General features: G+C 38.7%; 1 protein-coding gene across 8 annotated transcripts in view; it reads right to left on the bottom strand.

Annotated features, from left to right (window-relative positions):
- Window positions 1–19,214, bottom strand: part of LOC109034475 (retinal degeneration A) — a 237,719-nt gene that overhangs the window by 73,632 nt on the left and 144,873 nt on the right. The gene's annotated exons all lie outside the window — the stretch shown is intronic.

The following is a 19,214-nucleotide window of genomic DNA, read 5'->3' as shown; positions in this document are numbered from 1 at the left end:
ATGTTCTCCTCTTTTGATGTTTACATTTCCGTTATTCCCTGCGGTCATTTTAAAAATTGATCGGCAGATAACGAACCAAAAACAAATTGAATGTTTACTGTGCGGCGGTGGACTAAATGATTCACGGTTCCTCCCGTTTTACGAAGTAGTTGGTCGCTCTTCTGGCGTAAGGGCGCATCTCGATTTCCACGTGAGCCCTACTCCCCGTACAACTTTATCTTTTCCGGGGCTCATGTAGAGATGGAGATACGCCCTTACACCAGAGGAGCGACGGGATATGCAATCCTCTCTATAGGTCCAGTTCACCTCCGGCAATAGGCGGTGTTGCGGCTTCGCAGAAAATCAAGTTTGTCGGTTGAAGGACAATTAGGGTTGCACGGGTGAAACTAAAAATATGAAATATTGAAAATTTCCGTGAAATATTGAATGAAATTTCACAAAGCTGGGTAAAGAACACGCACGAAAAAACACCAAAAGGTAAAAACCGGTCACCTTTCATTTAAGTTTGCATTTCATTTGGAAAAATGTTTTTCAATATAATTTATATTTGTCTGAAAATTCGTGAAATATTGCACACGAAATTTTAAGATTTTAATTTGCAACACTGGGGACAATCATTGAAATAAAAATCACTTCTCTGAATGGACCGGTAGGCAATGTGCGAAAATAAGCATTCTACTACGTGTCTCTAAACCAGAACTTCACGTTGAACACGATTTGCACAACAAAAATTATTGAAAGCCACTTATAACTAACATAAATCAACGTTTATAAATCAGTTAAGAAAATTTCGAATTCCCCGCTCACAAGAAAAACAATAGTCTACTTGAATCAAATCGCGTACTACAACAATTTTGATAGGCTTCTTAATTGAATCATGTTTCTTCTCCCGACCTGTCTTGTTCGAAAAGTTATAACCGCGCAACGGCTGAGCCGAAGTACTGACAATGAGTTTGAGGTTTCCATATATTCATACCGCAGTGTCTGCTATGGTAACGTTTAGGGTGCACTTTGACTCATGTAGACTTTTGTTTTTTTATGAGCGGGAGATTTGAATTTACGCATCGAAAAACGTAATGTAGCTTAGTTAGAAGTTAGTTTCTTTAATTTTCGTTTTGCAAATCGTGCTCTAAGTGAAATTTTAATTCGGAGACATGTATCAGAATGCTTGAATTCGTACTGTGTCTACTGGTTCATTTTTCACCTTTGACGTGAGCAGAATTATGCGTATAGCAAACCCAAAAATATTGAAATCCGAACAAAAATTGCAATTTTTACCACGCTTAACTACGATTAGGCTCAGGCTGATATTACTCGAGGAGTAACGTAAATAAACAGTTTTTAAGGACAATGTAGGTACCTACTATAGTAATTGTACCTCTTTGTGGACTCCGGGGATTCGCAGACTCTTTGGGGAAAATAATGAAAGTGCTGATGGTCTATGAGGTAGATAGCGTACAAGGATACACTGTCATGTTAAGGAGAAACACTGTATGAACACTTGAGAGTTAATAAATTTCTCCGGATAAAACATGATTGTATTTTTGAGGGAAATTACGAATAAATTTCCTTGAGATTTTCAAGTACATTGGAGTAAGTTCCGAAAATTTTCAAGAATAAAATTCACAATTTTCTATGTAAAATTCATTTTTGATTTAAGGGAATATGGCATCGGCTGAAGGCTCCTACTGCGTTCTGCCTTAGCACTGCAGTTTGGTGAATGACACCTGGGTTTAGATTATCTTCGACTAAAAGTCTCCCTGGGTTCGTTTACCACACAGTTTCTTCCATGTGAGTTTGTCTTAACTTTTCTTTCCAATCCAGAAAGCTAAAGAGTGGAATTTTAAATTAATTTCTCGTAACCAAGTTCTTTTTTGTCCTCTTTCATCGATGCTCGCATCTCAAATTCAATTTGAAGAGAGATATAAATAATTCACGCTCATCTATCAGTCCTTTCGTACAGAGACAAATCCTCTGGAGAGAAAACCACCTATTAACAACCGGAAAACCCCCCACAATATTTACCCGAAAATTGGCAAAGACGCTAATGACAGGCTTCCACGGCAAGTTCGCTCGAGGGTTGACGTTGGGCCACCGCTGATGCAAATAATGATGATTATCTGGATGTCCTCGCTAGCATGGTTGTCAATAATTCTCCAAAATCTTTTAATTTTACAAACTGTGTCATGTTTCGTAGGCTACCTTTCCACGCGTTGGACTTTTTTTCAAAAATCGACGCTGAAACTCCAAAACGACGTATTTTGTTTGCAATGTTTCAAAATCTCCTCCCTTATTTTATTTTTTTGAAGAAGGACAAATAAGCATATCACTCTTTGAAGTTTTTCCAGACTTTACTTCTCAAAGGAAGTAAAAATCACCAAAGTTTTCAAAAAATGACGTTGAGCAGTTCTTCATTTAAAAAATAAAGTTTGACAGGAAATCTACAACGTCGCAACCGAGATAAGCGGTCTGGTAGTTTCATCGTCGATGTGGGATTCAGCTTTTACAAAATATTAGATTCGAACGGGACAGTTGCAGCTTTTTGCGTAAACAGAAAAACTAGTTCAAGGCGGAAATAAGTTAAAAGGTTAGTCAGACACACATACGTAAAATCAAATGAATAAATAAATAATCATTGACATGTTTCAAGTTACTTTCACGGTAGTTGGTTTTCAATATTTTTTAAATAAACCTATTAAAAAAGGTCATTTTCAATATGACTTAAGCTAACTTGGCGCTGTGTTTCGATTCCTTGTTCACGGCGTTATGATACAACTATTCGAACTTTCCGGAGATCAAATTGCCTATCCACTCAATTGAAGGAACTTTGAGTTCCGTGGTTTAAACGTTTCACCATCAATATACTGTGGTTGTATCACGAGCAAAAACAGTCACACGTGGAGTTTAACATGGTAATACGGGATGGTTGCTCAGTATGAAAGGATAAATTAGGGGAAAGTTGGCTGACTTCCTTGACAGCTGAAAAAATGTATAGGGAAACTCTTTTTGGGACTATCACTAAGCGTGTTTTTTTTTTCTTAAAGAATAATACAAGCTATCTGAACGCTAATTTTCTGAGTATTCTATTTTATACAATATGCATACTTTATTTAAAATTTTGAACAAAAAGGGACTCTAGAGTTTTTACGAAAGCTACAACATAGATTTGCGTCCCACAGAATCCAAGATCCAAAATTAATTCATGCCACAGAGGGTTAACTGGTCTCGCTTGAGGTTGGAAAATAGTAAATTCTGGTCTTACATAATGCGACGGGAGTTATAAAAAGGGAGTAAATAGATAAATACCATCATTATATAAACGGGAGGGACACGGAGGGAGGAGAAAGGCGGTCACGAGAGGGCACTAATAGCAATTTACTGATGGGAATTTGCTTGATATTAATTCATGGCTCCGTAACAAATATTTTCCCTCGGATAAGCGTCTTAATTTTAGCGCGCAAATAATCCCGCGTACAAAGTGAGAATATTAATTCTTTTAAAAGCGGCAAGATAAAAGTTGGAAGGGCTGGGCTGGGATGACTCCTAAATTCTTACCGCTCGCAAACTTGATACGACCCCCCAGAGACCTACCCTCTTCGAAAATGATGTCAGTGAGTAATAAACACCTTTCTTCTACGTTACTCTTCTCCTGCTATGCTTTGGAATAAGAAGCGGACCTTGTAATTTTAGAGTTTCGACAATCGCCAAATTATAACGTTGTCAGGGAGCTGTATCCTGTACACTTCCCTTTGATCTCTAAAAGACAGCGCGGCGTCTGGGCGTTATTATCTCGGGTTCCCCATACACTTATAAACATGGGGCAAGTTCTCTGCTGCTTCGGAAAATACAAGACGCCCATACTTCCGTGCAATCTATGCTAAATGAAGAGTTTAATTTAATTAAAGACACGGTATATAGCGGTAGGGTGCTTAGGTCATTAATTTTTTCAAATATAAGTGCAGACTAAATTTAAGAACGTGGGTTGTTTTCAAAATTTATCAACTATATTCATTGAAAAAGCAATACGTGCGTTAATTTTTTTTTAAAAACACATAGAATAAATAATGATATCAAGTATATTTTGACAGTGATAATCTGAGAAAATATTGTTTGCTAAAATGGCCCACTAATTTTAAAAGGACGGAAGACATATTAAGAAGGCGTGAGTCCAAAAGTTCATGGGTCCAACCATCCATTATTAAGAACGGATACTGGGGTTTGTATACATGTCGATGGTGAGTCTAAAACACCACGTATCACGTTTGCGATGTTTAAATATCTCAGCTCCCATCTCATTTTTTTAAAGAGAACAAATCAACATAATTTTTTTAGATTTCACCGAATTTTCTTCAAAGAGAGAAGAAAAATCACAGACGTTCTTCAAGAATTGATGCTGAGTAGTTTTGCATTTAAACAATAAAGTATAACAAGAAGTCTGCAACGTCACAACCGAGATATGCGGTCTGGTACTTTCACCGTCGATGCGGACATTAGTTTTTCTGAATTAGTAGATTCCAACGTAAAAATTACAGTTTTTTTATTCAAACGGAAAAAGTTAGTTCAAGGCGGAGATTAGTGAAAAGGTTAGCCAGACACACATACGTAAAGCCAAAGGGATATATCGACGGTGAAACTACCAAACCACGTATCTCGGTTTGCGACGTCGCAGACTTCCTGTCATACTTTATTTTTTAAATGAAAAACTACTCAACGTCCAGTCTTGAAAATTTCTGTGATTTTTTCTCCTCGTGCGGAGAAAATTCTGTGAAAATTTCAAGGAATGATATTGATTTGGTCTACTTCAAAAAAATAAAATGCGAGCGTAGATTTTTAAACACCGCAAACGAGATACGTGATTTGGTAGTTTCACCGTCGATATAAATCATCATTAACATGTTCCAAGTTACTTTCACCGTAGTTGGTTTTCAATATCTTTGAATTAAACCTATTAAAAAAAGTCATTTTCAATACGATTTCAACTAACTTAGCGCTGTGTTCCGATTCCTTGTTCACGGCGCTGTGATACAACTATTCGAACCTTCCGGAGATCAAATTGCCTATCCACTCAATTGAAGGAGCTTTGAGTTCCGTGGCGACACGATGATAGAACTCTCTGCTTTCAAGGCGGTAAACATTACATTGTTGGTGCCATTTGTTCAATCTGTTACACTAATTCCAGGAAGATAAAGAGGGAAATAAGAGTTGATATAATTTAAATAGTTGGAAATAATTAGTATTCCGTGACGCGAGATAAATGAACGTTCGCTTGAAAATGTTTAATTAAACGCACGGTTACGTTCAATTGTGTCTAATCTGCACCACTCCTCCTCTCTGTACAGGCAGATTACAAAGCGTTAGCACGTTTGATACGGATACCTTAGTTCAGTCTTTTCCAGGCATGCTTAAAATATGCGCAGATAAAGTTACAGGTCGATTCATAAATTTCTATCTTTAACGGGCCGCAGAACAGAAATTTTAAGTAGTTTTCAATAAATTCCGCCGCAAACACTTAAATTAGAACACCTTACAATCTTTATGAGAGCGAATAACAAAAGAAGAATACGTTTCACTTAACTTTCATTCAAATCAGCCAAAAACTGACTTCTGGCCAGTTTGCCACCTTTCTTAAGCAGTGGCGTGGCGTGCTTTGCGATTATCGATTGATCCGCCATTTGAACCAATGGAAAAGAATCGATCAACAGGAAGGTCGCAACGAACACTTTAATAATCGAATATTCACCATAGCTTCATAAGGGGAACTATCGATAATCGATCATCAACGCCTCGCCACTGCTACGAAAGGCTATGCTGTGAGTTGGAATGGCAGTATTTTATTATGCCTCGATAGGGGAGAGAGTTATCAGATTCCATCATCATCGAAGCAATGGCAGGAACGGCGTATTGATTGATATCAGCCTCCGGGATGCATTAGTCGGAAGTTTTTATTTATTCCTTAACCTCATAAATATTTATATACGTTGAGACGCGTTGTCACGGGCACACCCTTGAAAGCTTTATTGCGACGTGTAACCACGAGGAACGCCAACAATTGTTCTACTGATAACGTCAGGGTTGCCAAACTGTATAGAGGGATCGTCGATGGCTTACATAAAATTGAAGATGTATTGGCCGGCCAGGTTGGCCTAGTGGTTAGCGCGTCTGACTCTAGGTCAATAGGTCCCGGGTTCGAATCCCGGTGGTGGCGACAAATTTTCATGGAACTGACGAGTGGATCTGTAAGCAGAATTCGCTCGGCCTTAATCCGTGAAAATTTGTAAGCCCGAGCATGGATGTCTACCAAACTCCCTGATGTCTTCGGACAATAAATAGTGCCTATAGATGGCTGTAGATTCCTAAAGGAATAGAAGCCACTAAACTCTCAATAAAAAAAAAAAAAAAAAAAAAAAAAAAAAAAAAAAAAAAAAAAAAAAAAAAAAAAAAAGATGTATTGATCCGTAAAGGACTTGAATTTCATTAGAAAGAAGTGTGGATGCCCGTCGTAGTAAAGACGCTGATCATATAATCTTAAAAATACGCTAATCGCAATGCTATCGTGTTAGGGAAGAACGCCGTGCGAACATTCGAAAGGTGCCAAATTTCCCCCCGATAAAATATTTATTTTTATGGAGAGTCATGAATATTTTCCTTAGAAATTTTCAGATGACATAGATCTGATTACAAGGAAAATTCTCTTGAAAATGGAACGGAAAATGTTCCCAAGGTTTCCTGCAAATTCGTATTAGATCAAAGGGAAATCTGGCAACTGACGAAGGTTCATACGACGTTTTTCCTCAGCACGGCAAAATAAGTAGGTGATGTCAACACTGAAAGATAAACGAAACCAATGAAAAAATCGTGTTTTAACCTGACAAATCATGCAACTGAAAACTTCTCCGTGTGTTTGAAGATCTATTAAAATATTAAATATTAATGGATTACTAACCGAATTTTCGTGAATTGCATGATGAAAATACCGATGTGAGATAGGTAAATACACTGCGGAAAAAAGAGGTAGGGTTCTTTGGATGATATGGGCATCACCAATTTCATTAATAATTGTAGTAGTGCCCCCCAATAAATTAGTTTACGAACCCAGATGTTGCGGTACTGCCGCATTTAAGAATAGGATATGAACTTAGAAGAGTAGTGAGGCAAAGATGTCGTTCGTGCAGAAAACGTATTGTAATTCCCAAGAAAATGCGGCTTACTCTTTAAGACGACAGTGGTTTCAGTGGGAGGCAGTTACGTGCAACAGAGACTTATAAAACTTGCGGGACTTGGACAGCTATGAAAGAACTCCCACATTCTCTATGCAGAGGCGCAAGATGACGTAAATGATAAACAGGAACGTTCTGTGGGCGAGCGAAGACAGGGGACATTCTAAAATCCACTTGCGCAAACTTATTTTGTTTAATAAATCCTACTTACGAAGACAGACTTAATCGTGATCAAACAGATTTAACAGAGTGATCATTCGGTTATCTTAAGATTTTTCGACAACTTTATAATTGTTTTTGTGAGTAAAATTTTAGGGAAATATTATGCATTAAATAACAACATTCGATCGATATTTCCTACATGCAAGATTGTAACTTGACGCGTTAAGTTAACTGACATTTCAAAATTGGTTTATGCTTTTTTTAAAGAAAAAATTGTAGGTGTCTAGCTCATGAAAGTATCATGCAATTTTTTTGCTGAATTTCAGTAAAAGTAGAGTTTAAAAATTGCATGATGCTATATCCCTAAAATAAGAACTTTTGCCGCTGGCGTTCAAATGGAAAACGATCTCTAATATTTGATTTTCTGCTTTATTTCAACACATCAATTTTTCCGGAGACGTTCTAAACACTTTTACACTCTCAATCGTTCACTTATCTTCAATCGTGGATTAAATATCTTTACTGCTGATGTCGAGTGTATCGAGAGGATTCCCAGAATTGTCTACGTTTATAACTTATCGATATATTTTGGATTTTCACTGTTTCCTCATATCCTTATTGGATTTCATCATTCCAGAGAACGTTCAGTTCACTCAGTTCGATTCTCTTTACCCTTTGATGCGAGTTTTTAAGAGGAACTTTTAGAGGCCGCGGTTAACTTCGGGCGGAGGAAAGATTTGTCATCACACAAAAACTAGTTCAAATTCTTGAGCACGCCAGGTTACCTTCCTCTTTTCCGGAATAGCTTCCTGTTATTGAGTTTAGTTTCAATTTTCCGCTCCTGAACAAAATAAACACAGAAGAAAGTTTCTCCTCATTTTTGCTCTCGAGCTTTTGCAAGAGGCGGGTGAAAGGAGAGAGATGGGTATGATGGCAAGAACGTTAACTGTCCACTAAATTGGAAAGAATAGAGGGACAATGGCCACAGGCTCTCTGGCATTTTATTGACACGGGCGCTCTCTCACCGAAACTCTCCTGCGCGCTTTCTACTCATTACATTTCCGCCTCTCGTGTAAATTCATTTTTCAGAGCTAGGCCTTCGGCTAGGCACATTCTTTTCACTATCTGTTAAGTCTCATTCATTGATCCAAGTGCAATCACAAAAATAAGAAGAATAGAGAATCTCCTGGTCAGAGAAAACCCCAGAAATTGAAACACATTAATAATTGGACCGGGTTATAAATAATAAATAAATAAATCATATTTTATTCTGCATGCGGGGTTGGGTTAATGGATTATGGAATTGGGTAAATAGGTTCAGCAGAAACGAACCAAGCCACATCACCTATTGCCAAATATTACTGGGTAATTCAATTTTTTACAAGAGAACTTTTGTGCAGATTTCATTGGAAATGTTACAGAATTTGCCTCGTACTGTGCAGGAAACTCACTGAAATTTGCTTAAAAATCTGCACAACCGTTCTCATGTAAAAATTAAATTGCCAATTAAATTTGGCACAAGCTGACGTGGCTTTGTTCCTTCCTGGTTAAGGCAGTTCAGTAACAGAAAAAATTTACGGAAAATTTGGCTCATGCAGTATCATCGGATACAAGAAAAGTGCATGCATAATCTATTTTCCATAATTTTCCAATTTTGTCCCAGGGTTTACTCAGCAACGACGGCAGATAGCTTGAGGTTCACACTTCGGTGCCCTCTCCAGCTTGAGTGGTAGAGTCCTTTTTTGCCGAGACTTAAGACATAAGGAATCCATTTCCGAGTAGCTCCCGTATTCTAGACTTCCACTTTGTCACAAATGGAGAGAAGAATATATTTTCACCGATCACAAAGTCAGGGAACAAACAGAATGAGAGAGCGGGACAGAAAAGAGGAACTCAATGATGAATTGCTCAAAGATCACGAGAGAGTTTGAATTATGGAATCTTTTTTTCCCGTTTGTAGCATCCATGAGACAACTTGTCTTAACTTTACCTGTAAGGATCGGCTCTGCCGTGATAGCGAAGAGAGCCGTAAGTGCAAATATGAAGTTTTGAGAAAATGGGCGCAGAGACGTCTGATAGCGCAAAATTTCATTGGTAGAAGCTTCTGTTGTAAAATTGCGACCAATCATGCGAAAGACTCTTAGAAATCGTCTGGTAATTAAAACTCGACGATATTTCAATCCATAAAAAGGTATTATTCATTTTCATGTTAGGCTGGTGTTCAGTAAGACAGCCGTTAGTACTATCCTCTGCATGCTGTCGTGGTTGCATTTTGGACGCACAAAAAACACATTTTCAGGTCAGAAATTCGCAGAATGGGCGGCACTTTACTTGAAAACACTGTGGTTCATTGGCTTTCTGGAGGAATAATGTCACTTACTGCTGCTTTGTCTGAAACCACGTCATTTTTCTTGCACATACGACTTTCTCATAAGTCCCGTTTTCATGGAAACAAGATGAATCAAGCTGTTATCAGCTATTTCAGTGATTTCATCTATCAGAGATTTAACTAATTTTGAAGGAAACTCGATTTCGTACATTTGATATTTATTGCTCTCTTTGCTATCACGAAAGGGCCGCTTGCTCATGTTTTCAAAGAGGTTTTGGGAGATACCATTCGGTGATAAAAATAAAGTTGGCTCGATCAGTTGATATGGCACGTCGATTATGATGAAGTTGCCATGGCGAGTGAAAAGTCAAAGCAAGGAGAATTTGTATTTGTTTTCCGTTTTTTCCCCTTTTCTTTTTTTAAGGGAGGCTCAATCGAGGCCCTTTTTCAGAATGGTGAATATCAACCTCACTGTGCCGTTCAACTTCATATCTAATCCATCATCTATTCACAGGCTTTGTTGTTTGCGGCTTTTTTATGGAATTTTCATGTTATGAATCATTCTCTGCGTTTGGGGTGCAGGCTCAGTTTTAATTTAATTCATTAATACTATTATCTTTGCATTGATTTACTTTCATATCAAAACACGACAAAAGTTTTCCCCTAAGTTTGTTCATCCTGATGCGCACAACTTTTCAGCTCTTATTAAAAAGTTTTAAGAGGACTTAATCCTTATTTATGCCATAACAGGAGGCGCAGTTGTCATGCCATTAAATAATAAAAAGAAGAAGGAAACCTCAAAAGAATGTATCAAATTTTAGGAAGTACACTCAGATCAACCAAGGTATAGGAAACTACATTCTGCGCAAAGAATACCTGAATTAGACATTTTTTGAGAGTTCAGTACCGCCTGGGGACGTGGGCGGTAACAGCAACGCGAGTTTTTGAAAATTATGGAAGATAACAATACAAGGAATTAATTTTTTTAGGTATTGGGTTTGCTGCTCGAAACGTTCTTAAAATAATTTGTTGGTCAATTTACATTCATTGAATCAATTTTGCTAGCATTCATCCGCTTTTACAATATTCAGCAACAATAAGCCAGTTCGAACGATTACAATTTAATGAAACGATTATAAGACGATGAATCTCGATTTTATCACTCGCCAATTTCGATAGAAATGAATTATAATAGTCTGTGCCTAGGATATATATTTCAAATCAGATTTTAGACTGACCAACACATAGATATAATCGAAGAATCACAGTGAGAAAAAGAGATGTAAACACACAAAATACAGAGTAAGACGTTTCTGTGCTCGAGAACGCCTATTTTAGTCTCTAAAATTGATATATTTTTTCCAAGTTGATGTTAAACTTTGTAATTGATGCGAGTGAATAAGCAGCTCCAAAACTTCTTGCCTACATTTTGTGTGTTTTCAACCTTTTCTATCGCAGTGCTCCTTCGATTTTACCTAGTACAAAACCTGCATCATAGCGACGTGATGAAATATATTGGACGTATTTCTGCCAACGGAACTAAGCGGAAGATGGAGGAGGGGGGGGGGGGTTGGGTTGGTGGGTGCAGGTGACTGACGAGCACTAACCGTCCTATGCTCACAATGTTTTCACTTTCTCGGTCCCCTCGCGGGTAAAGGAAGTATTGTCATCGTCCAAGAAAGAAAAAAGAAGTTGAAATTTCATAATTTCTAGACGTTTTAAGGTCACTGGAGTCTATATAACCATACTTGAAAAAATGTGTGTCCGTCCGTCAGGCGTCCCCCAAAAATTGTGTACAGCCATATCTCAAAATCTATCCGTTCAATTTTTTACGGTGCTTAGTTCCGTTCGACAGAACGCGCTATCCGGGATTCTAAAATCCCCAAAACTGGAACTGAAACTACGTACTGAAATTAGCGCTTAGTTCCATTTAGCAGAAATACGGCCAGTTGTCAAACACTCCATCGAATTTCCTCCGATGTCATAAGAAAAATGAACCGACGCTTTCGTGTTAATAAGAGATGCGGTCGGCATGGAGGAAGCGAAAGCGCCTTCAGCTTTTGGCTGTGCAACAGCAACATGGGTATCCATCAAGTGCGAATGGTGCGCTGTTGTGTCATTCCCATTAGCGGTAGCGATGAAGAAATCTTATACGCCTTCAATTTTTGGCTACGCAACATAGACATCCATCGAGTACGAATAGTTGTATCAAGACGTCTGACCTAACGACACGGTATATGTCACTGCGTCATTCCCATGAGTGTTCGGTATGAAGAAAGCGTGCGCGCCTTCAATTTTTGGCTACGCAACATGGACATCCATCGAGTACGAATAGTTGTATCAAGACGTCTGACCTAACCACACGGTATATGTCACTGCGTCATTCCCATGAGTGTCCGGTATGACGAAAGCGTGAGCGTCTTCAATTTTTGGTGATGCAACATGGACATCCATCGAGTACGAATAGTTGTGTCAAGACGTTTGAACCGACGGCGCGGCGGGGCGTATCTATGAGACTGCGACAGCATTTGAAGCGCTGGGTGCAAAAAGGGCCTTCCTTGGTTGCGGTGTCTCAGAATCTTTGCTAACGTTTCATCCATTATAATTAGAGCAAATGTCTGGAATTCTTTGGAACTTTTACTGAATTTCCTCTGTGATTTTATAATGCTGGAAACGAAAAATTTCAGGAAATTCACCCAATGGTTCCTCTCTAAAATATAAATTAGCGCGGAAATTCTGAAACACCGCAACCAAGAAATGCCCTTTTCGCACCCAACGCCTCATTTACCTCGAAGCTGGTTTATTCGATCAACAAAGTTCTTTGAGTTGGTCTGACCGAAAAGGAAGTAACTTAAAGTTCCCCAAAGTAACCTTAAACACGGGCATTTTTAACTGTGCGGGAAATCAGAAACAGTAGAGCGGCGATACGAGGGTGTGACTAGAGTCCCTTTATACTGAGAGTCAAGACAATTCGGCTCATGGATGTCACAAACGGGAATAAAGATTACAGAAATTGAACGTTTTTCGTAATCTTTGATCGGCCCATTCTCAAATGCCTTTCTCCGTTCCTCCTCTCATTCCGTTTGTTTTTTGCCGAACCCGTAATTCCCTGGTCCCTTCCAGATTATAATCTTTGCAATTGGTGAAAATGTAATCTTTATTCCCGTTTGTGACACTGTGGAGGCCTAAAATACGGGAACCAATCAGAAATGGATTCAAATTGTCTTGACTCTCAGTATAAAGGGACTCTAGGTGTGACTCGATCGAGTAGGTTGCGGCAACGTCTTGGGATGTATCAGAGAGAGGCGGCGGCGGGCAACATTCCGATGAACAATGGGATAGAGGTATTTCCCCCTATGTGCTTCAATTAGGAAAACAACTCCAGGGAAACAAGCGCGAGATGAGAGTGCGCTCCAATTAAAAACCCCAGGTCAAAAATACGAGAGAGGGATGGAGGGAGGGGCCGGAGGAGGGACGGGGGAATTTTATTGATGGCTGCGTTGCTGTCCGTCGAGCTATAACTCCTGATCAATCAATCAAACGGCAAAACACGGGTTTCACCGGAGGCTCATTTCACCTGGGATTCGAAGACGAATAGCAGCGAGATGACTTCGTCCCTCTCACAAAAGGGTGTAACTCAATTTCCACATGAGTCCTCTTATCCATTAAACTACATGCTGTTTGGGGCTCATGTGGAAGTGGAGATACGCCCTTACGTCAGAACGACAACGATGAGAGCCGCGCTCGCTGGGGACTGGGGAGTTCGGGAGTCACCAACAACCAACAACTACCAAGTTAAAAACAGCGGTGCCATTCCCGAGTCGTACAACCTAGTTATTGAGGAAAGCACTGCCGTGCCGAGGAAGAACGCCGTATGAGCCTTTAGACGTTGCCATGTTTTCGTGGATAAAAACCGAATTTACAGGGTAAATCGTGAATATTTGTTTTCAAAATTTGCAGACAGTTTTGTACGAAATTTAATCTAAAATATCTAAAAAATTCAAGGACAAATATATATGAATGTCGCCAAGAATACACATTTTATCAAGTGAAATTTGGCAACTCTCGAATGTTCATACGACGTTCTTCCTCAGCACAGCAGAGCAGTAAAGTCTAAATTTTCGTAATCGAGTGATCACCAAATTCAACTGAACCGAAAGGAAAAATAACACGAAAGTTCGGTTAATATTGGAAAAGGAACACGAGTAACCCTAGCCCTTGGTTGTTTCTATGATTCGACAGATTTTTCATTGCTTTCTATGTAAAAATCACTGCACTCTGCATCAAGATGAACACAAAATTTGGTTTGCTTTATGTTCCAATTCCCATCATGACCAAGGGTAACGAACTGTCATGACTTTGGTAGAGATGACAGTTTTGAAAATTTTTTGTGCTACTACGAGTATATGAGTATATGGGCAAAATGCGTATCAAAATCACCAGGTTCAAAAATCTCCGATTATGTTTTTTTTTACCTTTAAGGAGAACTAATCAAAATGTTATTTCTTTCAATTTTGCGTGCATTTTTTAGAATTCGTGAGGAAAATTAGTGGAAAATGTAAAACAAGTGTTTGATTAGTCTTTATTTCAAAAACATAAAACAAGGGCGAAAATTTTGAACGTCGCAATCTGAGATACACACGAGAAATGGTTAAACAACGTTTTTCTTGAATTTTTAAAAAAAATGTATTTGAATAAAACAAATTTTCTTTCTTAATGAAATTCTTTTTTGGTAACAAATACATTTTCTTTGATTAAAAAATGATTTTTTGTAAATAAAAATAAATAAATAAATGTTACTATGCCGTCGACGACAAGTTTATTTTCCTCGAATCAAGAAAAACTTCGTTTAAATGAAGGGAAACTCCTTCGACTTAAAATTAAATTCATTCAGTAGAAAATGTTTTCAAATCAAATACAATTTTTTAAATTTTGTAAAGGAAAGTTTATTGACGATTTTTTATTGCACGATTTTTCGACTTGAGCCATCAATTTACGCAGGACTCCTATTCCGTGTCCGTTAAAAGTTCTATGAATCTTTTTAGATTTTTTCAAAAGTTCCGAAAAAATTCAGAAAAATCTCAGAAGTTCTAAAATTCGGAACTAGTTTCTGGAAATAGGAGCATTGAACTTACGGACTGCTTCCTAAAAAAGCTAGTTTTTCCTCGATGATAAAGCAACGGTAATGACTTCACGATGAAAGAGTAATCTGCGGCGGGGCGAGGCCGGTACCTGTGTTGATTTGGATAACTCATCGAGGGCTTAGCGCTGGCCGACCTAAGAGTAATTATATTTCGAAATTCAAGGGGAGTCACCGTCCGAACACAGCCATTTATCTCGAGTCCACTAGAGTCACTCATCAACAGGGCAGTTTCGGGCTAAAAGGGTGCATGAATCATTTTCCGGCATCGGGCTACTGCGTTGCCGAAACGCTCGGAAAATCGCATCAGGACTCTGCTCCTATTGTTGATGCATGATCCAATTTACTTTATCAGCCCAGCCATCTAGCCTTTGGATCGGAGCTGAAATGGACGCATTTATGCTAAACGGAACTGTGTGCATTATGCCGTGAGCCCTGTCATGCATGTTTTCTTATGGGTCTCAGGGCTCATGTCTAAAGCTACATAGTTCCGTTGGGCAGAAATACGTCCAATGATCCAAGTTCCCCGGGAAAATCGAGTGTCGGGAACGGAGAGGTTCCAGATAGAGTACCAATGGATCGTATTCGATAGCGGTTCGATGTATCGTTTGGTTTCAAAACTATAGAACATATCCTCAAACAAAAATTTTTGGATTTCAGTTGGAAAAGCTGGAAATGAGAAAATTTCTAACAATTTCACTTTTCATTGCCATTTGGTTCTAAAATGTATAAAAAGTCTATCTCAAAAGACTCGTTCCCTCAGATTTTTAAATTGACTTTTGAGACTGTGTTCACTTGTTGAACCAATCGATATCGATACAATCTCACCTGTTTGATGTATCAAATACCATCCATGGAAAATGCGAACATGTCGGTAATTTTGAGGCAGCCAATTCATGAAATCAAATTATCAAGAGTGATTACAATTGTTACGATCTTCGAATCTTGTGAAGTCTCTTGTTTTGGTATTCTCTCCGAAAAAAATTGCAGTGGATGTTCATTTGGTAATCCGGACTTTGGTTTTATTAGATCATCCGTACTGCATGGGGTCAAGTAATAATAATTTCGCTGAGAACGAGTTTTGATAAGATTGCAATGTACGCGTTTTGAGGAGAGATTAGATTCATTTTTTAAATATCATAGTCACGTGAATATTATTTTTACAATGAAAATGTATGATTGGACCGAGTTGATAAGAAAGGAACCGACCCACATTACTTAAAATAGAGCTGAGAAAATGAGGTTTGAAGTTTTATTCTTCCATAAGACTCAATGTAAAAAATAAAATTTAACCGCTGTATTCACAAACTATTTTTTTTTTCCGACTTAGAGTCTTTGGCAGGGGAATTATGCGATAAAAGGGAACTTAAAAACATTCTTAACTCAATTTCTTTGAAAGTGTGGGCTGGCTCCTCACTGATAAACTCGGTCCAATTGGTGTGGACTGAATTAATTATTTGAATCGATTTTTATACTTAATGCTTTGATAAATATCTTCCGCGGTGTATACTTGTATTTTTCAGTCAAGTCCTGAGTAAATGTCACTTTTTTCGCTAATAACGGGTGCATAGGTATATTAAACTTACGTTAAACCACCTCGAGCTCGACTTTCAATGAGTCCTTCAGCATAGTGCGACTCATTCATAACGTAAAACTTTGCATCAACTACACGGTTGGAAAGAGTCCAACGGAACTGGCGAACGCGGCGCCTGACCATTAACTTTCGGTTGCTTCTGTGTCGCACCACTCTCCAACAACGCTTTGCCATCTAATCCGAGTAAAAACAACTTGTTGCGGACCAGTCTATTTGCTACTCATGCTCCTCGCATAAACTTTCTGCCGTTGAATTAGACTGCAAACACTCGCTAGTTTCCAGTTCATATGCCGGAACAGCGACGCGTTCCCAGCGAATTTAGTCCTCGGTGCAAATGGAGATACAGGTGGCTAGCTTTCATCGACTTGTTGACTTTAGACCTGCCATCCGTTGGTTCGCGCCCATAAAATAGATGAACCTCGCGATTCTCATGTGGACGTATTTCTATCAAACGGAACTGTGCGCATTATGTGACGTGAGCCCTTCAATATATTCTGGGTCTCAGGGCTCATGTCTTAATGCACATATTTCCGTTTGACAGAAATACGTCCATGTAAAACTACTCTACCGTGCTAAGGAAAAACGCCGTATGAACCTTCAAGCGTTGCTAAACCTTTGATAAAACACGCTATTCCTGGTAAACTTATGAATATTTTTCTTCAAATTCTTCAGGTAACTCTTCACAATTTCACCTGAGGTTCCTGAAAATTTCGAGGAAAAATATTTATAAGTTGCCTCAAAAATAAACATTGTGTCGAGGGAAAGGCAGCTCTCAAATGTTCATACGGCGTTTTTCCTTGCCACGGTACCACTGTCATGCTAAGGAAGAACGCAGTATGAGAATTCAGATGTTGCCCAATATCCTCTCAGTAACTGTTTATCATAGAATATTTTGCCTTGAAATTTTCAGACGCTATAGATAAAATTCCTTACAAAATTATCTGAGGAATTGGAAGGAATATTTCTATAAATTTTTCCCGGAAATTGATAATTTTTCATAGAATAATTGGCAACGCTTGAAGCCTCATACGGTGTTCTTCCCTAGCACGGCAGACTACTGTGGCCGCGTTTCACCCCATCAATTGGGCGACATTGTCCAATGTCCATGTCACCTACAAAGCCAATTAATTACATTTGGACGTATTTCTGTCAAACGGGACTATGTGCATTAAGACATGAACCCTGAGGCCCATAAGAATATTTGCATAACAGGGCTCACGTCATAATGCATGTAGTTCCGTTTGGCAGATATACGTCCATTTAGCGACTGAGCGCTGAATTTAAACGTGGAGTGCCATCGTATTTTCAGATTAAACAGGTGATTCTGAAAACAAAGGGCATGTTCGTGGTGAAGTTAACATCGGCCCTGGAGCACGGACTCAGATCTAGCTCATGCTCCAATGAGAACAAAGTGGTTCTAGTTCTCGTCATAGTTTGTAATTTTAAAACAAAGTCGCGAAGGTTCAATTGATGAATAAACTCAGCTCAGTGATGTTAACTTACTTTTAAGAGCCACATAAGCATGGAGGTAGTCCGATGAAAAAGAGAGGAAAAAAATGTAAAGAAAAATAGAGAATTTTGCCACTAAAACAACATGAATATTCATCATGAACGATTGAACGTGTTGATGTTAATATTCAATTTTTGGCATGAATAATAGTTAAAAATAGAGACATATAACTGAAACTTGATGATAAGCGCACCTCTGTTGATTAGATTTAAAAATCAATGCACGTTTAATAATTTAATCTCGATTGGTGAAACTAAAATATGATGTTATACAGGGTGATCCAAAAGTCCCTTCCACCCCTCTAACTTTTTACCTAATTGAGATAAAGATTTGAAACTTGGGGGATATTCCTAGGTCAAAGGGAGCTACTTTTCGGCCCCCCTAAAATTTTCAGGGGGGCCCCCCTTGGGGGGGGGGGCAACGGCCCCCAACTTTAAATGTTCAAATGGGAAGACCCCCTTTGTGATAGCTCGTTCGAAAGAGCATTAAAAAAGAAAACTTTTCGCGCAAACCCGAAGTCAATATCTCAAACCGTTTCAAAATGGCGGCCGGTTAAAGTTCAAAATGGCCGAAAATTGGCACCTCTGCTATTTGCACATGGATTTGCGCGAAAATCGGTATGTTGGGGTATTTTGACACGAGAAAAACGAATTTGACGTTAGATTTTCAAAAAACCGAAATTTCCAAAATGGCCGCCGGTTAAAGTTCAAAATGAGTTCAAAATTTATTTTTTTATAAATCTAAGTTCAAGTTTGTTTATCTTATGCCAAAATACTCTCAAATTCCAAGTTTTAGGCAAATCCATCAGGAAAAAACCAAGGTGAAAATTTTCGGCCATCTTAAACTTTAACCGGCGGCCATTTTGGAAATTTTAGTTTTTTTGAAAATCTAACGTCAAATTCGTTTTTCTCGTGTCAAAATACCCCTACATACCGATTTTCGCGCAAATCCATCGACAAATAACCGGTGTGAAATTTCGGCCATTTTGAACTTTAACCGGCCGCCATTTTGAAACGGTTTGAGAAATTGACTTCGGGTTTGCGCGAAAAGTTTTCTTTTTTTATGCTCTTTCGAACGAGCTATCACAGAGGGGGTCTTCCCATTTGAAAATTTAAAGTTGGGGGCCGTTGCCCCCCCAAGGGGGCCCCCCTGAAAATTTTAGGGGGGCCAAAAAGTAGCTCCCTTTGACCTAGGAATGTCCCCCAAGTTTCAAATGTTTATCTCAATTAGGTAAAAAGTTAGAGGGGGTGGAAGGGACTTTT

The sequence above is a fragment of the Bemisia tabaci genome, chromosome 3 (genome assembly GCF_918797505.1).
Source record: "Bemisia tabaci chromosome 3, PGI_BMITA_v3".
NCBI lineage: Eukaryota > Metazoa > Arthropoda > Insecta > Hemiptera > Aleyrodidae > Bemisia > Bemisia tabaci.
This window is presented reverse-complemented; position numbering and strand designations above follow the sequence as displayed.